The following is a 15,207-nucleotide window of genomic DNA, read 5'->3' as shown; positions in this document are numbered from 1 at the left end:
AACTTTCCTAATCTGATTTAAATTCTCATGTCACTATTAGGTCCACATGATATGATGAAAGCCTTTCATTTTAAAATAATTACTGTTGGCTGAGGAAAACATAACAACAGTTATGTTATTTGATTCGTGATTTCTCTTCTTCGTTATATCTGTGGACTCCTCACTTTATTTTTCATAACGCATTCACAATCACAGCTCAATGAGCACCCGTACTGATCTGTGTTACTGAAACCAAAGCTGTTCTGCTACTGCAGGTGATGAACAGCCCTGTCGCGTTCCCCTCCAAGCCTATTCACTCCCTCCAGGTAGGGGAATAGGAACTGCACATTGCACAGAGACAAGTGCACAATGTGCGCGACTGCATAATGCGCAGGGTTTTGACATGCCTGCATTACATTAGCAAAACGCAAATCGAATTCAAAGCCCCACATACACTACTATTCCTTTAGCAGGCAGCGGAGCCTGGATGCTGTCTGCTGTGATTCTAGGTAGAGCAAGGCAAGACCGGCGGTGTCACATACAGAGGTTTGCTTACATAATGTAGGTCGGCCGGGCGTCGCGCGACCGGCACAAAGGGCTAGAAATACGCGGCAAACTATCTCGTACATTATGTAAGCGAACATACTATAGTATATAGAACCTGCAAAATGGGACACATTATTTATTATTGTCCAACCTACCTTATAAAATAATGTGAAGCTTGATATCCTCCCACATCACACATGGGAGGAGAAATATACTTAAATCAATTAAAATAACCTCAAAATGATAACACACCACTCTTGAGACACAATGTGATGTATTTAATAGGTAGTAGTTCTGTATAGTGCACAACACTTCATATTGAATAATTGGCAAAGCAACATCTTTAGCATGATTTGTCCTTGTGGGCCACCCCAAACCCCGAACTTCACCCCTCTGAGCTCGAGACCTTATATACTAGGTCAGTTATGGCCTATTGTTATAAATAAAAATAATTAACAGTAGATATCTCAGAAAGTCATACAATACCAGATGAAACTATGAAGTAATTACATAATTAAAATATGAATATTTGGTCAGAGAGCATCTGTTTTCGGTGCAAGAGTTAACAATGTCTGGAAAGTTCTCGTTAAGTCCGTGAAATACCGGTTATAAACAAATCGTCTGTAGGACAAATTCTTTCCGAATGTTTTGTTTATCCATGTCATTCTTACATAATTTATCGAACATCGTATTTTTTTATCGTATCAGAAATAAAGAAATACTTACGTTTGCACGAACGACAGACTTTCAAAACATGTCACATTTGAAGCCAAATAACTTTCATTAGTGCGTTGTTTCCTGTGAAAACCATTCGACTTTATACATTACCTTCCTATGTAAGTTCGTACGTACATGTATCACACTTCCGGTGTCGTACTCAGCTATCGAGAGCTGTTGGATAACCAACACGAACTTGAAACTAACTACAGCGTACTTGAGGCATGAAGCATAATGCATTTACTCCGCTACTAGGTGATGATTTACTACAGGGTTTCAAAAATAAATACTACTGGAGAACAGTGCACTTACAGAAAATACCTTACTTTAAGAGACGTCCTTTGAATATCGTAACTGAAGTGGTAGCGCACTTCCCTGCTGATCCAGAGCTGCGTTCGGGCGTGGGTTCGATTCCTGCTTGGGCTGATTACCTGGTTGAATTTTCTTCCAAGGTTTTCTCCAACTGTAAGGCGGATGTCAGGTAATTTATGGCGAATCTTCGGCCTCATCTCGCCAAATGCCATCTCGTTATTACCAATTCCATCGACTCTAAATAACCTAGTAGTTGATAAAGTGTCATTAAATACTCATAAACGAATTAAAAGAAAATGTACCACATTTCTTCACTTTGTTTTGTGTTCTATGAGATTCACACATTTGTTCCGATTTGACATTTGAGACTATATTGAATTCATTCATTAATTCATTCATTCACTCGTTCATTCATTCATTCACTCATTCATTCACTCATTCACTCACTCATTCATTCATTCACTCGTTCGTTCATTCATTCATTCATTCATTCGCTCGTTCGTTCATTCATTCATTCATTCATTCATTCATTCATTCATTCATTCATTCAACCTTCGTAGTCGGAACATAGGTACCCCGTAGTGAAAGTTTCAGTACCTACAAGGAATTTAGTTATGCTTATATGCCGACAAGGGCAGAGTGAGAAGTGGTAAGCTCATTGCCTCAAACGCCACTTAGTAGGCCTATGCAACTAAGATATTACTAGAGAGAAGAGAAGTTTAGTTCAGAGGCTCTAATTTAGGTTTGGAGGTCTTTAACGTGCCGGAAAACTTCGACACGGGACACACGGCTTGAAGTCTGTACCGGAGAACTTACGTTCCGATTTTTGCGTCTGAAAAACTCTCGGATCCAGCCGGGTTTGAACTCACAACCCTTGGGTCTAGAGGAGAGCGTTTTATCCTTAATCTACTGCGGGCGACGTATTGAATTATCTAGATATAATTAATTTTTGTACCGAAAGTGAAGATGATTTGGCAAATAAACTCATGCGGTGCATCTGTAATTGCTGAAATAAGTTAGCCACTGAAAAGTGAATTTGTAAACAATAAACAAATATTCTCCGTTATTCATCCTGATAATTGAAAGGTAAATTATTTAATGAATAATTTCATTTAGAGATAATATCTTTTGGTGATTTATAGAAAGAAGTGTATAAGTAATGAAATAAATTAGTCAGGAACTGAGAAGCTTTGAAAAAAAAGCATACGAGGTAGCAAACATTTAAGATAGGTACCGTAGTTAGAAATTTAATAAAATATATGACAGCCTTGCGTTCTATTCTCACCTGATACTAGTAAAACTGAACAAATAGCAGAAACAGTTGAACTTGTTGTTTAGTCAACTGTCCGAAGACAGGTCTGAACCTCACAAATGATACTAACAAGGCAACTTATGAGGCAACTAGGCCAGGAGATAATGAGGTAGGGTGGCCAGTTTCTTTCCCCCTGCATTGCCTACTAGCTACATATTACACTAATCAGACTTCAGATGTATACAAACAGTTGTTCTTCCTCTGACACCTATAAGCTGAACTTAACATACTAAAATTAATAAATTGCGAAAACAAGAAAGGTACCATCAGAGAATAAAGTAACATTAACCAAGGAATTAATGGACGGCTAAGAGATGAAATGAAAGAGATGCTCAAACGACAAACATGAATAATATACTGATTTAATACAAAACAGGGCGAGATATATCATTACGTAAACACAAAAACTTCTACCACTGAGAAAAATATGGAAAGACGCAGGTTAAATAAGCTAAAGATCTAAACTTATTTTTTATCTTAGCTTTGAGTTTAAATAAAATTAGAAGAAAAAGGAAGATAAAATATTTCAATTTTAGGCACTCCTTTACTCAAGAATCTGAAATAGTTTTGCACGATGGCTGCAGCTCAACTAATTGTAGTATGACTAATGTGTTCGGATCTCGATTTACAACATCCTGCAGTACTTTTTACACAGAGTCGGTATGTATTTTTTTCCCAATACTTCTTTTTCAGGCCATTGTCATTCTACTGTCTTTACATTGCTGCCGTACGTACCTTCACTTCACCATTCCAGTAGAATCTTTATATTAAAACGGACTTAAATTTATAATTAACATTAAGAGATAAAACAAGTCAACAGCGATACCATAGTTTCAACGTGGCATGTTATTTGGTTACACTTTTGCATCCATCACTTTCTCGCATGATTTTTTGTTCTTACCAGACTTTCAGTCCTCAATTATTTTGAGACATAAATGTATGTTTAATATTGATTAAAATATTTCATAATGAAATAGTAAGTGCCATTTACATACATTATATCGTTTATTTATAATATTTACTCTGAAATATAGAATACAATAGTGCTTTATAATACTTTACTGTAAATCGTTTAATTAACAATAGAGTAACATAATATTATAGTATAATATATTAAATAAGACAATGTTTTACAATAATTACCGATGAAATAATATTGCGTATTTTACTCATTACATGCAGGCAAGGGGAATGAGATATTTAAATAAAAGTCACAACTTCTTAAAGTACCGTAAACCAGGATTAGATTGGCCCAGCACGTGTTACTTTAGCTCACACACAATAAAAAGTTTAAACAATTTTTCGCACTGCGAGTTTCATTCACATCATCCATTTCTACCCGCCATACGATAGTCGGATATTTTAAGAATAAGTCCCGCTATCAGGATTGGCTATAACAGTCTTTGTTGGACAACTGTGATGTTCATGGTGTTTTTTTGTTGTAGAAGTAGTAAATTAATATTGTGCAAACTTCCTTATTCCCAGCCGATACTGGTGATTGAAAAATTCAAATAAGTATATATTTTGGTAAACTGAACGTATTGGCATACAAAATATGTAAACAATATTTGATTATTGTAAAACCCCTTGACAGTATTTTTTCCCAAAAAATAAATAGCATCTGTTCACGTGGATAGGGCCCATATTGACACAGGTCAAAGTAATCCCTAGCGCTAAGTTTTCTTTCGTTGTAACTGTTTGCAGGCCATGTCAGATCATTGAAATTAAAATAGTTACCCAATCATTGGCTGTCGGAAACTTTGTGTAACTTGGAAAAGCCAGTTATCTAAGCTGTTATTACTAAAATGGAAGAAAACGAAATTTATTGTTGAAAGTCCTACTGGTCGGTATTGGGTATGGCCTCAAGACAAGAACATTTTATTTTACCAGTGGAAAAGAAAATAAACCCCCCAAAACAATTGAAGAGGGGTTTTCTCAGTGTTCAAGATGCCAACTGAATATAAAAGATCTGTAGTTTTCTTTTGTTTATTTTGTTTTGCAGCCTTATCAGTATAATTTATCTTTGTGTTCCATGCCATTTTAGACACTGTTTTGTAAACATTACTTGTAAACAAGAATTTGTAGCATAAAACATTGGAAAGGTTTAAATATTTGTCTCAAAATAAATATATTTCATGTTTCAGACAGACTTATTTTTAAAATATTGTTGCCAGTTTGTAGTTAAATTTCCCAGGTGCTGTATTACATTGGGCCAATTTAATTTTACTATGATTATGTATGAGAAAACATAGGTGGGTCAAAGTAACCCCATGTGCCAGGTAACTTTGCTCCATAGCTTTGAACTAAGTTTTATCATATGTACTATTATTATCAGTGACTATTTATAATTGTTGAAATGCTTTTAGGAAATGTTTCCGCGCTCGCATATGAAATTTGGAGCTTTATCTCCGAAATTGTCACAAGAACCCAGAAAAAAAAAAAAAAAAAAAACATTCAAAGATGTATTTCAGGGGGTCAAAGTAGCCCCGGTTTACGGTAATGATGTTAAACATGTCTCAAAATTAAATCATGTAAAACAAACTACAGACTGAGAATTTACAATACATTAGATATAGGCTATCTACATTAACATACGGTATGAAAGACATATCGATGGCTCAGAACGAGACTGTTACAATTCAAAAAATTCACTTCTTGAGTTATTACCATCATTTGAACACTTGAATTGAGAACTATGCTATGTGAAAGTGTTAAAACTCTAAAAATTTCCTAGTGGGACATAAATGCACATTGTTGTGCCATGATTCTCTGATTTGCCATATAGAATGGAAAACTTTAAATGGCTCTACTGAAAAATCTCTATTTTTGAGTTGTAACTGTCTCGTTCTGAGCCATCGATATTTTGTTAGAAAAAGCAATATGGAATCCTCAGAAGAAGTAACGTAATTTCGTAAGACATTTGAAAGGTTTGATTAAAAAAAGGCCTAAAATGAGTTTTTTGTGCAAAATGTGATAGCGGGAACTGTCTAATGTGTACGTTCACAAGTTATTTGTCGTGGGATATGCCGAACCGTTCTATTTTTCTTATTGGAAAAGAGCTCAAGAACTCACTGCCTCCCTTCTTGGTGGTAAAATATTTGTTTTCTCAAAAGTTAAAGAACATGGGATAGGACCTTCTTCTACTAAAACAAAACAAACGATGAAATCTTACAGGTACATAAGGTTAAGAGAAATTAGTTACAACACATTTTATCAATGAGAAAATATTTCTCGCAAAACTGTAAGTGTTAAGGCATTAAGGCATTCTCTATGCATACCATGAAGGCACTTGGGGAAGTTTGGAGGTAGAGCACCAAGGTTTTTTTTTTTTTACCTCGGCACTAGAATGAACTAGAGTGAACCTCGGGACCCCTCTGGAAGAAAATCCCGTCACCACTCGTGATCGAACCCCGGATCTTCCAAAAAGGAAGAGGACTTGAGAGATAGTTAAAAGACTAACTGAAGGGTTCAGAGCCATAGTGGGCCAAATGCCATTTATTAAAAACTGAGAAAGCAAGGATTAAAGTCAAGTGAATACCATAGTTTAATGAAGAGTGATATATCATTTAGTTTTAATGTGTATACTTTATATTATTTGCTATATTATGTTTCCATTGAATTATGATAATAACTTCATTTTAACCCTTGTTTTCTACGGTTTTAGTAAATGGCGCTTGACCACCCACTATGGTTCTGAACCCTTCAAATAAGATAATATGGATAACGAAACAGACTATAAAAGTTTAATTCGTGGAGAAATTGGCTATAACATGAAGACCTATAACATTGATTCACGTTCTGTATTGAAATGTCTCCATTGTTAATATTGCATATGAATTTTAATTTGCACGATACATTTCACATATAAAAATCTGTGCTTTTTCACAATAACTAATAGCGAGGATCAAAATACACATAACAAGCTGAAAGATAGTATAAGCACATACTTTGCCGTTGACACAAGATTTGGCGAATTACTTCTATGGCCTTCATCAGTAGTTGTCTCATAAATAAATGTTTGTGACACTAATGGTTGAATTTGAGTGGTAGTTTTCTCGTAAGCAGGTTGTTGATTTTTATCGATAAATATTTCGTAATTAGGTGTTTGTATTGCAACCTGTGGTGACGTATTGTAAGCAAGCGATATTACATTGTCAGTATAGATTGTCAGTCCTTCTGTCGCTGTCTCACTGTAAGTTGGAACTGAATAAGAAAGGTTTGATGGAGATGTTAAGGTAGATTGTGCCGCAGTTACTTCAAGTCGACAAAAACCTGGTCCATGATACATTATATTGTTACTGGAAAAGAATGTAATGTTGGATATAGTTAAACACTCAATTGTTCCTGATTCCATGGAAATTTCTTTCAAATCAAGAAGAGACTCAAACGTTTTTGTATCTACGTGTGTGAAATTATTCCCATCCAACAGTAATTCTGTAAGCATTGGAAGACCTATGAAACAGTCTTCAGGAAAATTGGTGATATTACAAAGAGACATGTCTAAAACAGTAAGCGAAAATGATATCAGAAATTGACCGCTAGGAATTATCAATGGATTGCCTCTCAAACAAAGTTTTTGCAACGATAAGTCCATAATTAGGTTTTGAGGAATATTTTCAATTTTGTTTTCTGTCAAATATAAATATCGAAGTTCATCCAGATTTTCGAAAGTATTTTCATCAAGATGTTTGATTCCATTACGGTTCAACTTTAAAGTTTCTACGTATTCGCAGTCTATAAAATCAGTATTTTTTATCACGGAGATACTGTTGTCTGACAGATCAATTTCAGTGATGTTGAAAATTACCATCGGTATTTCGGTCAAGTTATTGTTTGAGCAATCTGCCCGCTCTACCTCGTCGTCACATGTGCAGACATCTAGGCAGATCTTGCCAAAGCCTATAGTTGTAGACACGGACCCAGGTGTTCCTGAACTATTTCTTAAGCCCAGCATTCCGTCCTTCTGGAAGGTCAGGATAATCTGCGTTAAAATGATGAAGACTATGGGATGTATGAATAGTACTCGCCTCGAAATAATGTTCTTCATCTGGAAAACAAATAATTCTGTTGCAGTCAATCGGAAGTTAAAGTGTTTAACATATATTTACCTTAAAATCACGTGGCTTGTAAACTCCTGTTAAGATTATACGTTCATATTACAAAGCAATTTACTCATATGAATTATATGTTACTATTCCGAGTTATACAGAGTGTATGTACCTAATTTCTGGCAAACTGTGACTGGCAAACGGTTGAAGATAGAAACCTACAGTAACGTTTATATGAAAGGAAAACTCAACAAGTTTCGATGTGCACATCACCATATCTCTACGTGAGCTCCAGCTGTCACTGTGACGATATCGAGGTGATGAACGATTTCTTGCCAAGCACGTTGGAGCATGTCTTCTGGAATGCTCTCAATAGCCTCTATGATGCGCTCCCGAAAATCACGAAGGTCTCTGACTGGGGTGGCGTACACTTTATCTTTGACGTAACCCCAGAAAAAGAAATCGAGCGGTGTTAAATCCGGAGATCTCGCGGGGCCAAGCGATCTGTCCTCCCCTACCAATTCAACGGCCAGGGAACACGTCTAAAGCCGTACGAACGTCATTGAACCAGTGTGGAGGAGCGCCATCTTGCTGGAAAAGGATGTTAGGCTGCAGGTTGCAGAAAAACGGTCCAGTGACCTGCTGCTGTGACAAACCGCACCACACATTTAACTTGGACTATCACGGACGTGCTCTTGTATAGCGTGAGGATTCTGCGATCCCTGGATCCCTACATTATGCCGGTTTACTTTACCTGACACATGGAACATGGCTTCGTCCGAGAAGAAAATCTTGGACATAAAATCAGGATCAGCGCCGAGACAGTCTAGCATCGTATTGGCGAATTCTACTCGTTTGGGTTTGTCATCCGGCTCCAGACGTTGCATTAACTGCACTTTGTATGCGTACAGTGTGAGACGTTTGTGGACAATTCGTTGCAATGTTGATTTTGGTACTTGAAGTTCCCGCGAAGCTCTTCTTAATGAGTTCCGCGGGCTTCGCTCATACGCGGCTTGAACATTTGCAACCGTTTCGTCGGATATTCTACGACTACCACCATGCTTCTTCAACACCGATCCTGTAGCTAAAAATGTATCGTGCCACTTCTTAATGCTTTTAGCAGTTGGAGCATCATGGTTAAACACTCGTCGATACTCCCTTTGAACTCTAACAATTGATTTAAACTCCGCATACCACAACACAGCTTGCGCTTTCATCTGCGGTGTCGCCATTTTAACAATCGATACAATCTACGAAAATGAACCCTATCTACGCACCATCTACCGACAGGATTCGAAACTTGTTGAGTTTTCCTTTCATATAAACGTTACCGTAAGGTTCTATCTTCAACCGTTCACCAGTCACATACAATTGAAATTAGGTGCATTCGAGCGTTCCACCCTGTATATACTGTATTCAATACTCTTCTGAAATTTTCAATAATAGGGAAACTAAAGCTGTGGCTTCTTTTGTCGGAATCTCTGGTTTTATCCCAACAAGGCCAAGTGAATATTTGATGAACGAAGGCAATATTTGTATAATTTCTCTGAATAATTGAGTTCCTTTGTCATCACTCCATTATTTGTGTAAATATATCTCACCCTTATCATCCATATCTAAGATGACCAGACAGTTCCACTTCGAAGAAAATTGTCCTGATGTCCCCTGAATTACGGTGGGGACGCTTAAAGTCCCGCTTTTCAAATTTGTAGCTCGAAAGCCTTTCGTCTGAGTGGACAACGCCACCTAGATCATATGTTGTTGCCGAGACTCACACTTTATCCAGTTGGCTGTGAACTAAAACTGTGTTTCGGGAATTGAATGCGACCCATAGAGTTAGTATAATATAGAGAGCGTGCGTAGCTGCTCAGAAGACTATTGAAGGACATCAACATCGAAACACGGATGAGTCACGTGACTTTGGGACGGCCGCAGCCGATTTTTGTTGACTGACATAGATGCGTAAAGATTTTTCATAGGAAATACTGTGATTTTTTCGACCTAGCATAATTGATACAAATATTACGTTGTATCTATTATATAATGAATTTGATTGACTAAACCCCCGCTATTCGTCCGAGAATATATTATTATTTTATTAAACTTAATGCCCAGACACTTGGACTTGGTATAAGACCACTGCACTGGTCTGCTTACTTCCCAATTTAATTCCCTTTTGCTTAGGTACGACCGAGGAAGCAGTGGACTGTAGACGCTATTTGCAGTTTTTAGCGGTTTTAAAGGTATGCAGTGTGGAGTCTAGTTTGCAGTCTTTAGTGCATTGATGATGTGTGCTCTCCAGATAAAATGCCAAAAATACTCTGTAATTTAACGATAGGTTACAGGAAGAATATAGTTTAATAAAGAAATGACGCCCTGGCTCTGATTCTGGTGTAAACTGCAGTGTATGTCAAATCGAGTTTTCTGTGGTTCATGGTGGAAAAACGGACATTGTGAAACACATTAATTCTGACAGACATAAACGTGCAGTGATTTCAGCAGCTTTATCCAAGGTCATTGCAGGATTTTTTAATCAGTCAAATCTTGGAAAGGCAGAAGAACAGTTGGCAGAAGAAACGCTTGTCTATCATATCGTGAATCATAACCAAAGTTTCTGGTCAATGGACTGTAGGCCTACCATTATTCAGAAATTCAGAAATTATTTGACAAAAAATTTTCATGTGAAAGAACAAACACAAAAATATACTCGTGAAGCCTTTTGCTCCCTTTGCAATGGAGCAGCTGAAGCAGGAGCTACAAAGTATAAATTTTGATGCTTCAAATCACAAAAATACCAAATTGTTTTCCGTTCTTGTACGTTATTTATCATTAGAGTCAGGAGTGAATATAAAAATCTTGGAACTTAAAGATTTGCCTGGTGAAACTGCGATCTGCAGTCAATGTGTAATGAAAACTCTAACAGAAAACTCTCTGACAGATAAATTCCTTACTTTAACTGGTGATAATGAAAATACAAACTTCGGTGGCATTGCAAGAAGAGGCAAAAACAAAAATATTTATACACAAAGGTCAAGGAAACAGTTAAACATAATATATTAGGAATTCGATGTGCATCTCATATAGTATACAACACAGTGCAAACTGCAGCAGAGTGTCTTCCAATTGATATAGAGGCAATAATTTCAAAGATTTACTCATACTTTTAAATGTATACAATATGAGTTGAAGCTTTAAAAGAATTCTGTGATTTTGCAGAAGTTCAATATCAGCAGTTGCTTGGCTACAGCAAGACCAGATGGCTTGCATTTATGCCAGCTGTAGAGAGGATCCTGAAAATTTTTCCAGGTTCAAAAGCATATTTCCTCTCCATTGAAAATGCCCTGTTAGTATTAAGCATTTTTTTTAATCCCTGTGCAGGCATGCGGCTTTCTTTTATTTATAGCCAGGCCTCAATATTCCATACTACTGTTCAACAAATTGAAGGACAAAAAGTACCTGTTGTTGAGGTTGCAGAATCTCTCAAGAAGCTGAAATTCATGTTCCAGGAACGATAGAAGAAACATTTTGTTCCTCTGACTGTAAAATCTTACCCCGTTAAGTTGGAAGAGGAGGGTGTGCTTGAGAGAAAAGCAGTTGATGGTTGAATTGAAACTATGATTGAATTTTATGGTACATTGGTCACTATTTTGACAGGAGTCAGCATTTTGATGATGTTCAAGTCTTTCAATTTATTTTGCTTAGATCACCACCAACATGGGAAGATGTTCAAAAGCTGTTCAGTTTATCAATAACACATCCCACAACAAGGTCAATGACATTGAGTTATTCGATGAAATTGTACATGTACCGTCATCTGTGACAAAATAAAAACTGAGTGAAGCACACTAAAAGTGACACCTGATGAAAATTGGAAACAAATTTTTGGACATTTCATTAAACATAGTGTCCCTTTCCAGAACCTGTATATCATTGTTTAGTTTCCTTCATGTTTACCAGGAACTAATGCACTCACTGAAAAGGTATTTTCCCTGATGAACGGCATTTGGACATCTGAAAAGAATCAATTAAAAGTAGATACACTGCGGAATTTACTTATTGTGAAATGTAATTTGCAATTTGACTGGTACAAATTTCATGAACTTCTTCAAAGAACGAGTTTGCTAAGGTAGTTCATTCATCTGAGAAATATCTGTAATGAATAAAAATCTGAGTTTGTCCAAAGTTGTTATCCTTATATACTTGAACTTAAGGTCATTATGAAATAAGAAATACCGGTACTGAAAAAAAATATCACCTTTATGTACAGGCCAGTTACTTTATGGTGACAGCTCTGGCCTGGCGACGCAGTGGTTTGGGCGAGTTCACTGTTCGAAGGGGTGTTCCTTTTAGTCTTCCCCTGGCTGCGGTAGCGGTCACATCTCGGGAACGTTAGTGTGGGCGTACAGTCGCGCTAAGGACGTAGTACACCACGACTGTCTTGTATATTGCAATTTAGTGTGTTTGTTACGTACATTTCATTTAGTTACTGAAATAATTGTAGTGCTTCTGTTTTGTATTTTTTAGTATGTAGTATTTATTGTCTAGGTTCGCTGCTATTTTCTGTTTGTGAAAATGCTGCCTGTTAGAAGCAAACTGAAGTCGCAGTCGCGAGAAGTCGTGAGCAACGTGTAGCGCTTTATGAAGATAGCGTCGGAAGAAAAAACGTAACAAATGTTGGGAAACTTGTAGCAGAGTTTACCGCTGTGTCTGAGAGCTGTGTTAGCCAAATAATAAGGGAGACTAAAGACATTGATAATCGGCGCCAAAATCAACTGTGGACAACTTTAATGAAGCTGTCATAAGACGAACCAAAGCACGAGTTCTATATTTCACAGAAATAGCGGCCCACACTTAAAAAAAATATATATATTATTGAAATTGAAAGACTGTCGACTTTCGGGAGGTATTTCGACTTTGAGGAAAGTTATTTTGAAATTAGGATTTCATTGAAAAAAAAAACACAAAATAATCGCCAAATTCTGGTCGAGCATCACAGCATTAGGGCCAAAAGTTTGCAGTAGTTGAGGAAAATAAAGAAGTACAGAGAAGAAGGCTGCTCCATCTTTTACATGGATGATGATGATGATGATGATGATGGTGGTGGTGGTGGTGGGAAAGGTAACAGTGAAGCACTGATGAACATTACCGATATTTCCGCATGAGTATATTTCATTGTTAATTAGTGATTAACTGTTAAATATGGTGATTCGATTGCTGCTCAGTGTATTTCCACATTAGTGTTTATTAGTGATTATTGTTCCGAACTGCTGCTCATTGTATTTCCACATTGGTTTACTTCTTTATTGTTTATTATTGTTCCGAATCCTGCTAATTGTGTTTCCATTAGTTTACTACGTTAGTGTTTATTAGTGATTATTGTTCCGAACTGCTGCGCATTGTATTTCCACATTAGTTTACTTCTTTAGTGTTTATTATTGTTCCGAACTCCTGCGCATTGTATTTCCATTAGTTTACTACTGTAGTGTTTATTAGTGACTATTGTTCCGAACTGCTGCTCATTGTATTTCCACATTAGTTTACTTCTTTAGTGTTTATTATTGTTCCGAACTCCTACTCATTGTATTTTCATTAGTTTACTACTTTAGTGTTTATTAGTGACTATTGTTCCGAACTGTTGCTCATTGTATTTCCATGTTAGTTTACTTCTTTAGTGTTTATTATTGTTCCGAACTGCTGCTCATTGTATTCCCATGTTAGTTTACTACTTTAGTGTTTATTAGTGACTATTGTTCCGAACTGTTGCTCATTGTATTTCCATGTTAGTTTACTTCTTTAGTGTTTATTATTGTTCCGAACTGCTGCTCATTGTATTCCCATGTTAGTTTACTACTTTAGTGTTTATTAGTGACTATTGTTCCGAACTGTTGCTCATTGTATTTCCATGTTAGTTTACTTCTTTAGTGTTTATTATTGTTCCGAACTGCTGCTCATTGTATTTCCATGTTAGTTTACTTCTTTAGTGTTTATTATTGTTCCGAACTGCTGCTCATTGTATTTCCATGTTAGTTTACTTCTTTAGTGTTTATTATTGTTCCGAACTGCTGCTCATTGTATTTCCATGTTAGTTTACTACTTTAGTGTTTATTAGTGACTATTGTTCCGAACTGTTGCTCATTGTATTTCCATGTTAGTTTACTTCTTTAGTGTTTATTATTGTTCCGAACTGCTGCTCATTGTATTTCCATGGTAGTTTACTTCTTTAGTGTTTATTAGTGACTATTGTTCCGGTGTATGAAGTGAACACAGTGACAGGAGCTCAAAATTATGCAGACGCTGCAACGTGAAACTTCATTTCTAATATGACTGTATTTCCCTCCCTCCATTCGCTCCGTCTCGGATCGGTCTCCCTCCCACAGTCGAACTTTCTCCTCTCTCGCGTCGACGAGCTGTCACCATAAAGTAACTGGGCTGTAAGTCATGTTGATCGATCGTCTATGAATAGGATGGTGTCCCACTTTGAACTAAAAGATCTAGTCACCTTATCCATAACATAGGTACAGATATTAACCTGCAGCATATATCAATTCAATTTAAATCTGAATTTAATGTGGCATAATAATGAAATCAATTAAACTCTTCCAAACATAGTATAAGAGCAAAATAATAAGTGGAGATAAGTTTGAATTAAACGATATTCACATTAATATATGATTCCAAAATCAATATCTCTTACAAAGCTGCACATATTTCTTTGTAGTTTTCGTAAAGTACCTACTTAGGCTTTGGCGAACCTCTAAACTCTGCCTCAGGTGAAATACAAAGCTATGTCGTCAAAACTATGTCAAAACGAACAATTTCATAAGTAAAACTGATCAAAGTTGTTACATTTAACTATACGTATGTCTCGAACAAAACATTCTATTTTAAAATTTTAACGCATGTCTTTTCGCGTGGAACCGAACTAAATTAACTACATTCTGCGGAGCTCTTCCAATATAGCTACTATATTTCCTAGTTATTCATTGTCACTCAGTAAACAATGATGCGTTGTAAAGACAATACATTTTGAAATCAGACTTTAATTAAACTTACCTTATGATGCCTTTGTTGATATTTTCAAATAATATTATTTCTGTCGATACAGGATCTTATATAAATGCTTTTCAGACTTTCTCTCGTACTTCTCGTCTGTAAAATGAAAAGAGGAAAATTCTATCCCGAATAAGCAATGTGAAACATAGTGTGAATCACAAATATCATGTTAACAAACAAAGCGCGAATCTTACGTAAGTTTTTCTTACTGATAATGTTTCACTGTTAGGCTTGCTTACT

The 15,207-nt window shown here is 36.4% G+C and overlaps 1 long non-coding RNA gene across 1 annotated transcript; it reads right to left on the bottom strand.

Moving 5' to 3' along the window:
• Nucleotides 1–6,155: 6,155 nt before the first annotated feature.
• Nucleotides 6,156–15,207, bottom strand: LOC138698038 (uncharacterized). The gene is made up of 2 exons (XR_011331664.1): nucleotides 14,968–15,207; nucleotides 6,156–7,913 (listed from the first exon to the last, which is right to left on the bottom strand). It is a non-coding gene; the product is annotated as an uncharacterized lncRNA (long non-coding RNA).

The sequence above is a fragment of the Periplaneta americana genome, chromosome 4, assembly GCF_040183065.1.
Source record: "Periplaneta americana isolate PAMFEO1 chromosome 4, P.americana_PAMFEO1_priV1, whole genome shotgun sequence".
NCBI classification, from domain to species: domain Eukaryota; kingdom Metazoa; phylum Arthropoda; class Insecta; order Blattodea; family Blattidae; genus Periplaneta; species Periplaneta americana.
This window is presented reverse-complemented; position numbering and strand designations above follow the sequence as displayed.